This window comes from Sinocyclocheilus anshuiensis, unplaced genomic scaffold (genome assembly GCF_001515605.1).
Source record: "Sinocyclocheilus anshuiensis isolate Anshui unplaced genomic scaffold, SAMN03320099.WGS_v1.1 scaffold3011, whole genome shotgun sequence".
In the NCBI taxonomy this organism is placed as follows: Eukaryota; Metazoa; Chordata; class Actinopteri; order Cypriniformes; family Cyprinidae; genus Sinocyclocheilus; species Sinocyclocheilus anshuiensis.
Genome location: NW_015549563.1, coordinates 85,509 through 93,660, shown reverse-complemented (window position 1 = coordinate 93,660; position 8,152 = coordinate 85,509). Strand labels below are relative to the sequence as shown.

The following is an 8,152-nucleotide window of genomic DNA, read 5'->3' as shown; positions in this document are numbered from 1 at the left end:
TTCGACCGCTTCGATTTCGTCCACGATCTCGTGCTCTACCTGTACCGCAACAGCCTGCAGAAATACATCGAGATCTACGTACAGAAGGTACGCTGAAAGTCCTGAACACGAGAAGCACACGCTGCTGATCTGGAGAGTTCACATATGTGTGTTTGTGCTGCTGCAGGTCAATCCCAGCCGGCTGCCGGTGGTGGTCGGGGGTCTGCTGGATGTCGACTGCTCCGAGGACACTCTGATCCTCCTGATCCTCGCCGTACGAGGAGATTTCAGCACTGACCAGCTGGTGGAGGAAGTGGAGAAATATCAAAACAATCAAAACACGTCAACTGCTGTATTAAATCAATATCACATTTGCAAACTCCCTTAACTCTTCCCCCGCCATTGACGAGTTATCTCGTCTTTTAGAAGACAACGCTTCCCCGCCAAAGACGAGTTTTTACGGGTTTTCGTGTTTTCACTGTTATACACTAGGGGGCGCTATTACACATCTTCTGAACGAGTACAAAACCTCCCGAACAAAAACACACGTGAACAGGACGGAGAAACAGCGATCTCTTATGTAAACAGATGCATATGAAAAATAATGCGATCATCAGCAATAGACAGCATACCAATGAAAACTGCATAATGTTACAGAGTAAAATGTTGATCCAGGAAGTGGTATATGTCTGTGCAAGCTTTGGAGGTATTGATGGAAGCGATTTACTGGATTTATGCTTTATAAAAATTTGATTTTCTCACCTTTTTGCTCAAAATTATGCATTTTTATGAAACCTACCTATATTCAGATGAAACCGGGCATAATTTTCATACATGTCTTCTGTAGAGGACACCAGGACAAACGGCTGTTAATCAGGCATTTTGGGGAAACAACGAGAAATTATAGATCAATATTCCTATGAAATATTAGATATTCTTATGAAAATGTTGCTAAATTATTACTGCCGTTATTACACTTTTTTTTTTTCATTATGGTTTGCCCCAAGAACACATTAATATGCAAATTATATGCAATGTATAGATACATTGAAAAAAATATCAATTGACATTTTACACACATATTCCATAAAGTACAGTAGTATATCAGATCATTCTGTTATATCTTTCATAACATAGTTGAGAATAATTTTTGTACAAAGTTTGACTAAAAATAGCCTGAAAAATTATTGGTAAATGAAAAATTTTTCATTCATTGTTTTTGCCTTTTCATGTCTATTTATTTTTTTTGAATAACTTAGTCTTGGCGTCCTCTACAAAGGACATAAAATAAAATATGAATAAAATGTTTTCTTGCAAAAAATGCTTTTTCTCCAGTTGTTTCTTATGCTCCAACCAATGTAATGACGTAAAAAAACATCAAAATTCACAAAACGCTTTTTTTTTCTGGGTCTCAGGAGTATAATAATATAATATAATATTATATAATATGTGTAATTTACCAGTGATTCTTTTATGTGCCAGTTTATCACAGTATTTCAAGATATTAGTAAGTTGTATATTGCCAAGAAAAAAATATATAAATAAAAAATAAGTAAAATAATACAATATTTAGTATATTGTAAATATTCAGTGTATCATGAATACTCAATCAAAGCTCACAAATAAACACCCCTTGATATTTTTCTTCTCATATTGAACATTTTGAATCTACTATATAAAATCTAAATGTCTACCATAAATAACATATATGTATATGTTTATATATGTTAAAATGTATTAATGAATATAAACAAATCTACTAAAAAAAAAAAACATAAAAAAATGTATATACTAAAGATTCTTTTATGTGCCAGTTTATCACAGTATTTCAAGATATTAGTAAGTTGTATATTGCCAAGAAAAAAATATATAAATAAAAAATAAGTAAAATAATACAATATTTAGTATATTGTAAATATTCAGTGTATCATGAATACTCAATCAAAGCTCACAAATAAACACCCCTTGATATTTTTCTTCTCATATTGAACATTTTGAATCTACTATATAAAATCTAAATGTCTACCATAAATAACATATATGTATATGTTTATATATGTTAAAATGTATTAATGAATATAAACAAATCTACTAAAAAAAAAAAAACATAAAAAAATGTATATACTAATATAAAATGAATGTACTATATATAAAATAAAAATTATATATATATATATATATGAAATATTTTTGTTGAGATAACATAGTTTAATATCTGTATTACCCATTCCTCACACATATTTGTGTTAGCTGATAGCTCCATCAGTGTCTCTCTCCTAATTTTCTCCAGACTGAAGCTGCTCTTGTCTTGGCTGGAATCTCGTGTTCAGGAGGGCTGTGAAGAACCTGCTACCCACAATGCATTGGCAAAGATCTACATAGACAGTAACAACAGTCCTGAGCGCTTCCTCCGAGAAAACCTGCACTACGACAGCGCCACCGTGGGCCGATACTGCGAGAAGAGAGACCCGCACCTCGCCTTTGTGGCCTATGAGAGAGGACAGTGTGACCTGGAGCTCATACAGGTGTCTTCTGCTCTCCACGGCTGCATTTATTTGATTAAAAATACAGTAAAATCAGTAATATTATGAAAAAGTTATATGAATATCTGTTAAACTGTAATTTATTTCTGTGATGCGCAGCTGTATTTTCAGCATCATTACTCCAGTCTTCAGTGTCACATGATCCTCCAGAAATCATTCTAATATGCTGATTTGCTGGAATAGGTGTTTTTCTGTTTTCCTGTAGGTGTGCAGTGAAAACTCCCTGTTTAAAAGCCAGTCGCGGTATCTGGTGCGACGAAAAGATCCAGATCTTTGGGCTCGAGTTCTGCAGGAGACGAACCCCTACAGACAGCCGCTGATAGATCAGGCACGAGTCACACCTGAAACATCTACAAAAGTGTGTGATTATTGAGTATATGAATGATAAGGGTTGTGTGCACAGGTGGTTCAGACGGCTCTGCCGGACACGCAGGATCCAGACGAAGTGTCTGTGACGGTGAAGGCGTTTATGACGGCCGATCTGCCCAATGAACTCATTGAACTTCTGGAGAAGATCGTTCTGGAGAACTCCATATTCAGTGAACACAGGTCAGTCTGAGAGACTCGTGTCACACCGCTTGAGCTCAAATTCATATGTGACCCTGGACAACAAAACCAGTCATAAGGGTCAATTTTAATAAATAAGCTTTCCATTGATGTATGGTTTGTTAGGATAGGACAATATTTGAAAATCTGGAATCTGAGGGTGCAAAAAAATCTAAATATTGAGAAAATCATCTTTAAAGTTGTCCAAATGAAGTTCTTAGCAATGCATATTACTAATCAAAAATTAAGTTTTGATATATTTACAGTAGGACATTTACAAAATATCTTCATGGAACATGATCTTTACTTAATATCCTAATGATTTTTGGCATAAAAGAAAAATCGATCATTTTGACCCAAACAATGTATTTTTGGCTATTGCTACAAATATACCCCAGCGACTTAAGACTGGTTTTGTGCTCCAGGCTCACAAATATCACGAGCTGGAATCTGATGTAATGGCCAAAATGAAATGCATAATGAATAAAATGCATAGCAAAACTCTCACATATTGTGTAAATAAAGTATTCTTTTTGACTGACAGAAAATTAAGTGGTTGGAGAGTAGCTGTGTGGAGCATTGAAAGTAGATTGTAATTATTCGTGTTAAATTATATTATGTCATATATCATATCATATTATATTGAATTAAGATTAATTTCTTTGTTGTAGTCCTAATTTTTAAGAACCTTTGAATAAATGTATAAAATATATTACAGTGTTTTATATTATATTTTATTATGTTATATTGAATGAAGATTAATTTCTTTGTTGCATTCCTTAGTTGTAAGGAGTTTTGAATAAAATCATCTGCTTAATGAATAAATCTAAATTTATTACCATTATATTAATTATATTATATTATATTATATTATATTATATTGAATTAAGATTGATTGTTTTGTTATATTCCTCATTTTTTATTAAGCATTAATAAGCATATACTAAATGAAAATTTAAATATGTGAATATATGAAAAATGTAAATATAATAAAAAGTAAATATTTTACATCACAATGTTTTATATTGAATTGAATTTAATGTAATTTTATTTTATTGAGATTAATCACTGTAGTAAATTAGCTTTGCATAAAGCATCTGCTAAATTAATAAATGTAAATATATTATATTACATTACAACGTTTTATATTATATATTTGATTATATTATTATATTGAATTAAGATTAATCTCTTTGTTGTATTTCTCAGTTGTAAGTAGTTTTGAATGAAAGTATTGTCATATACTAAATGAAAATTTAAATATGTGAATATATGAAAAATGTAAATATAATAAAAAGTAAATATTTTACATCACAATGTTTTATATTGAATTGAATTTAATGTAATTTTATTTTATTGAGATTAATCACTGTAGTAAATTAGCTTTGCATAAAGCATCTGCTAAATTAATAAATGTAAATATATTATATTACATTACAACGTTTTATATTATATATTTGATTATATTATTATATTGAATTAAGATTAATCTCTCTGTTGTATTTCTCAGTTGTAAGTAGTTTTGAATGAAAGTATTGTATTATATTATAAAATATTTTTATTATATTATATTACATTACATTTAATTAAGATTGATTGCTTTGTTGTATATCTAATTTTATTGTGCGTAGCTTTGAGTAAAAACATCTGCTAAATGAATGAATGTAAATTATGTAACGTTATGTTATGTGCTATGCTATGCTATGCTATGCTATGCTATGCTATGCTATGCTATGCTATGCTATGCTATGCTATGCTATGCTATGCTATGCTATGCTATGCTATGCTATGCTATGCTATGCTATGTTATGTGTTCAGTTAAGATTAATCGCTTAGTTTTTTTTGCTCATTTGTAAGCAGCTTTGGATAAAAACATCTGCTAAATGAATAAACTTAAATATATTGTTGATTTATAATGGGAGTGATCTAGTTATATCATATTTGTATTTTATTTGATTGAAATAAGATTATTCACTTTGTGGTAACTGTAAGTAGTTTTGGATAAAAGCTGGAAGTTGATTATAATGGGAGCGATCTAATTTACTGCATGTTGATGTAGATTATGTATTGACTGTATGTGGTGTTAATAAAACGTGTCTTTCTGCATCAGGAACCTGCAGAACCTGCTGATCCTGACGGCCATCAAAGCGGACCGGATGCGGGTCATGGAGTACATCAACCGGCTGGACAATTACGACGATTACTTTTTAATTTACAAGAGAATATCTGAGTTACTTTTTTTTTACTTTTTTTAAAAAGTTACTTTTTTTTTCCAATTTATTGATTGACGGCTCTCCTGTCCCCATGTTGAGAGAAATCAGAAGATGTTACTGTAGTTCTAAAATAAATATGAATATGCATTAATTCATCTCACTCACAAAAACTAAACACAGATTCAGTATTCCTCAAAATGAATTTAAAAAATGCAACTCAGAATATGACGCAAACCTGCAATAATTAAATGCTAAACAACACAAATATCCTTTATGTATTTAATCCCATTCTATTAACCAATGTCTTTGCTTAACGCAAAAGTAATGTAACGCATTACTTTCCATAAAAAGTAACTAAGTAACGTAATTAGTTACTTTTTTATGGTGTAACGCAATATTGTAATGCATTACTTTTAAAAGTAACTTTCCCCAGTGCTGCACACGCTCACGCGAGCGTCTGGACTCAAGCTCTGTCCCACGCAGGTTCTGATCGAGCACATGGGGAATCTGGAGCGGGCGTATGAGTTTGCGGAGCGCTGTGCCGAGGGCTCGGTCTGGAGTCAGCTGGCTCAGGCTCAGCTTCAGTCAGGTCTGGTCAAAGAGGCCATCGACTCCTACATCAAAGCTGGAGAGCCGTCAGCGTACATGGAGGTGGTGGATGCTGCCAGCAGAAACGGTGAGATGAACTGTCCTCAAACATCCTGAAACTGATGTAGTATAAATACATTCAGAAAATAGCAATGCCTAGATCATTTTTAGCAAGATAACAAGATATACTCTACTAGTCATCCTTCAGAAATCATTCTAATATGCTGATTTGCTGCTAAAAAATATATATATATATTATTATTATGTTGAAAACAGCTGAGTAGAATTTTTTCAGGTTTCTTTGATGAACAGAAAGTTCAGAAGAACAGTGTTTATCTGAAACAGAAATCTTTTGTAACATTATAAATGTCTTTATCATCTCTTTTGATCAATTTAAAGCATCCTTGATGAATAAAAGTATTAATTTCTATAACCCCCCCCCCAAAAAAAACAATTATACTGACTCCAAGCGTTTGAATGGTAGAGTGTATAATGTTACAAAAGCTTTTTATTTCAGAGAAATGCTGATCTTTGGATCTTTCTGTTCATCAAAGAATCCTGAAAAAAAAATGTACTCAGCTGTTTTAAATATTAATAATAATAATAATCAGAAATGTTTCTCGAGCAGCAAATCAGCATATTAGAATGATTTCTGCAGATCATGTGACACTGAAGACTGGAGTAATGATGCTGAAAATTCAGCTGCGCATCACAGAAATAAATTATATTTTACAAAATATTCTAATAGAAAGCAGTTATTTTAAATAGTAAAAATATTTCACAATATTACTGCTTTTGCTGGATTTCTGATCAAATAAATGCAGGCTTGGTGAGCAGAAGAGCTTAAATCTTTAAACATTAAACATTAAAAATCTTGACTGGTAGTGTATATTGTTTTACTTATTGCATTAAACTAAATCTGCTATATATAAAATAGAGTAAAATGTCCTTGTGTAGTAAACTGATGTGTATTATAAATATATTTAGTAAGAGTTTTGAACTAGTGTCATGATTCTAATGTGCCTTTTATTTGCCAGTATTAGAAATATCAGAGTATTTCAAGATATTAAAAAAATTATGTCGCCAATAAAATAATATTTTATATATTATATTTATAAATACATTCAAAAATATTCAGTGTATCATAAATATTAAATCACAAATGACAAACAATGCCTTAATTATTTTAGCAAGATATATTGTTTTACTTATTGCATTAAATATTTAAAATATACTATATATAAAATTTCAATTAAAATAAATAGGTTAAACCCACTTCAGTGCAAATATACACTACCGCAAATGTTTGAGGTCAGTAAGTTTTTACTTTTTGAAAGAAATTAATATTTTTATTCAGCATTAAATTGATTGATGTATAATGTTGCAAAAATTATATTTCAAATAAATGCTGTTCGTTTGAATTATCTTTTAAAATGCCCTAAAACTGTCCTGAAACTTACATAAGATGTTTGTTTACACCCATGGACTGACTGTAAATCGGAGTTTTATGGTGCTTTTAGAAATCAATGTGTCATTGTAGTGATGCTGTAATTTTCTACTATCTTGTATGTCCATGTATAATGTTAGTCAAGTTTTCTTACACTAAATACAGTCAAAATATAGATTTCATGACTAGGGAGGATATTTTGAGTTGTGAATGAAACAGTTTGTCACTAAGTACATCAAACTCTATTGTTTCAAAATGGCAAAATGGTCTGTTTTCATAGAGAACTGGGAGGATCTGGTGAAGTTTCTTCAAATGGCGAGAAAGAAAGCCAGAGAGTCGTACGTTGAGACGGAGCTCATCTTTGCTCTGGCTAAAACAAACTGTCTGAGCGAGCTGGAGGACTTCATCAACGGCCCCAACAACGCTCACATACAGCAGGTACGGAGATTTAAACACATGCAAACTCTGATGCACCCAAATAAAAGTTCTCAAAACCAAAAGTGCTCATTTTAAATGAGCGTTTCTAGCCTATAACATTCTATTAAAATATCATATTTTATTGTGTTGGATTACACTTGGCTAAAAGTAATAATATCTTTAGTAATAATATATGTAATATTAGATATATCTGTAGTAATAGTAATTATATCAGTTATTTAATAATTATAATTAAATATATAATGATAAATGTTTAAAGTTTATAATATATTAAATGTAATATTAATCATAATGCATTTAAGAATTAATGCATTTAATGTTACTACAGATATATCTAATATTACATTTATTACATTACATATTATGTTTGACCGTGTGTAATGAAATGCAGTAATTGT

General features: G+C 31.0%; 1 pseudogene; it reads left to right on the top strand.

The window, feature by feature from the left end:
- Positions 1 to 8,152, top strand: part of LOC107657203 (clathrin heavy chain 1-like) — a 50,828-nt pseudogene that overhangs the window by 30,363 nt on the left and 12,313 nt on the right.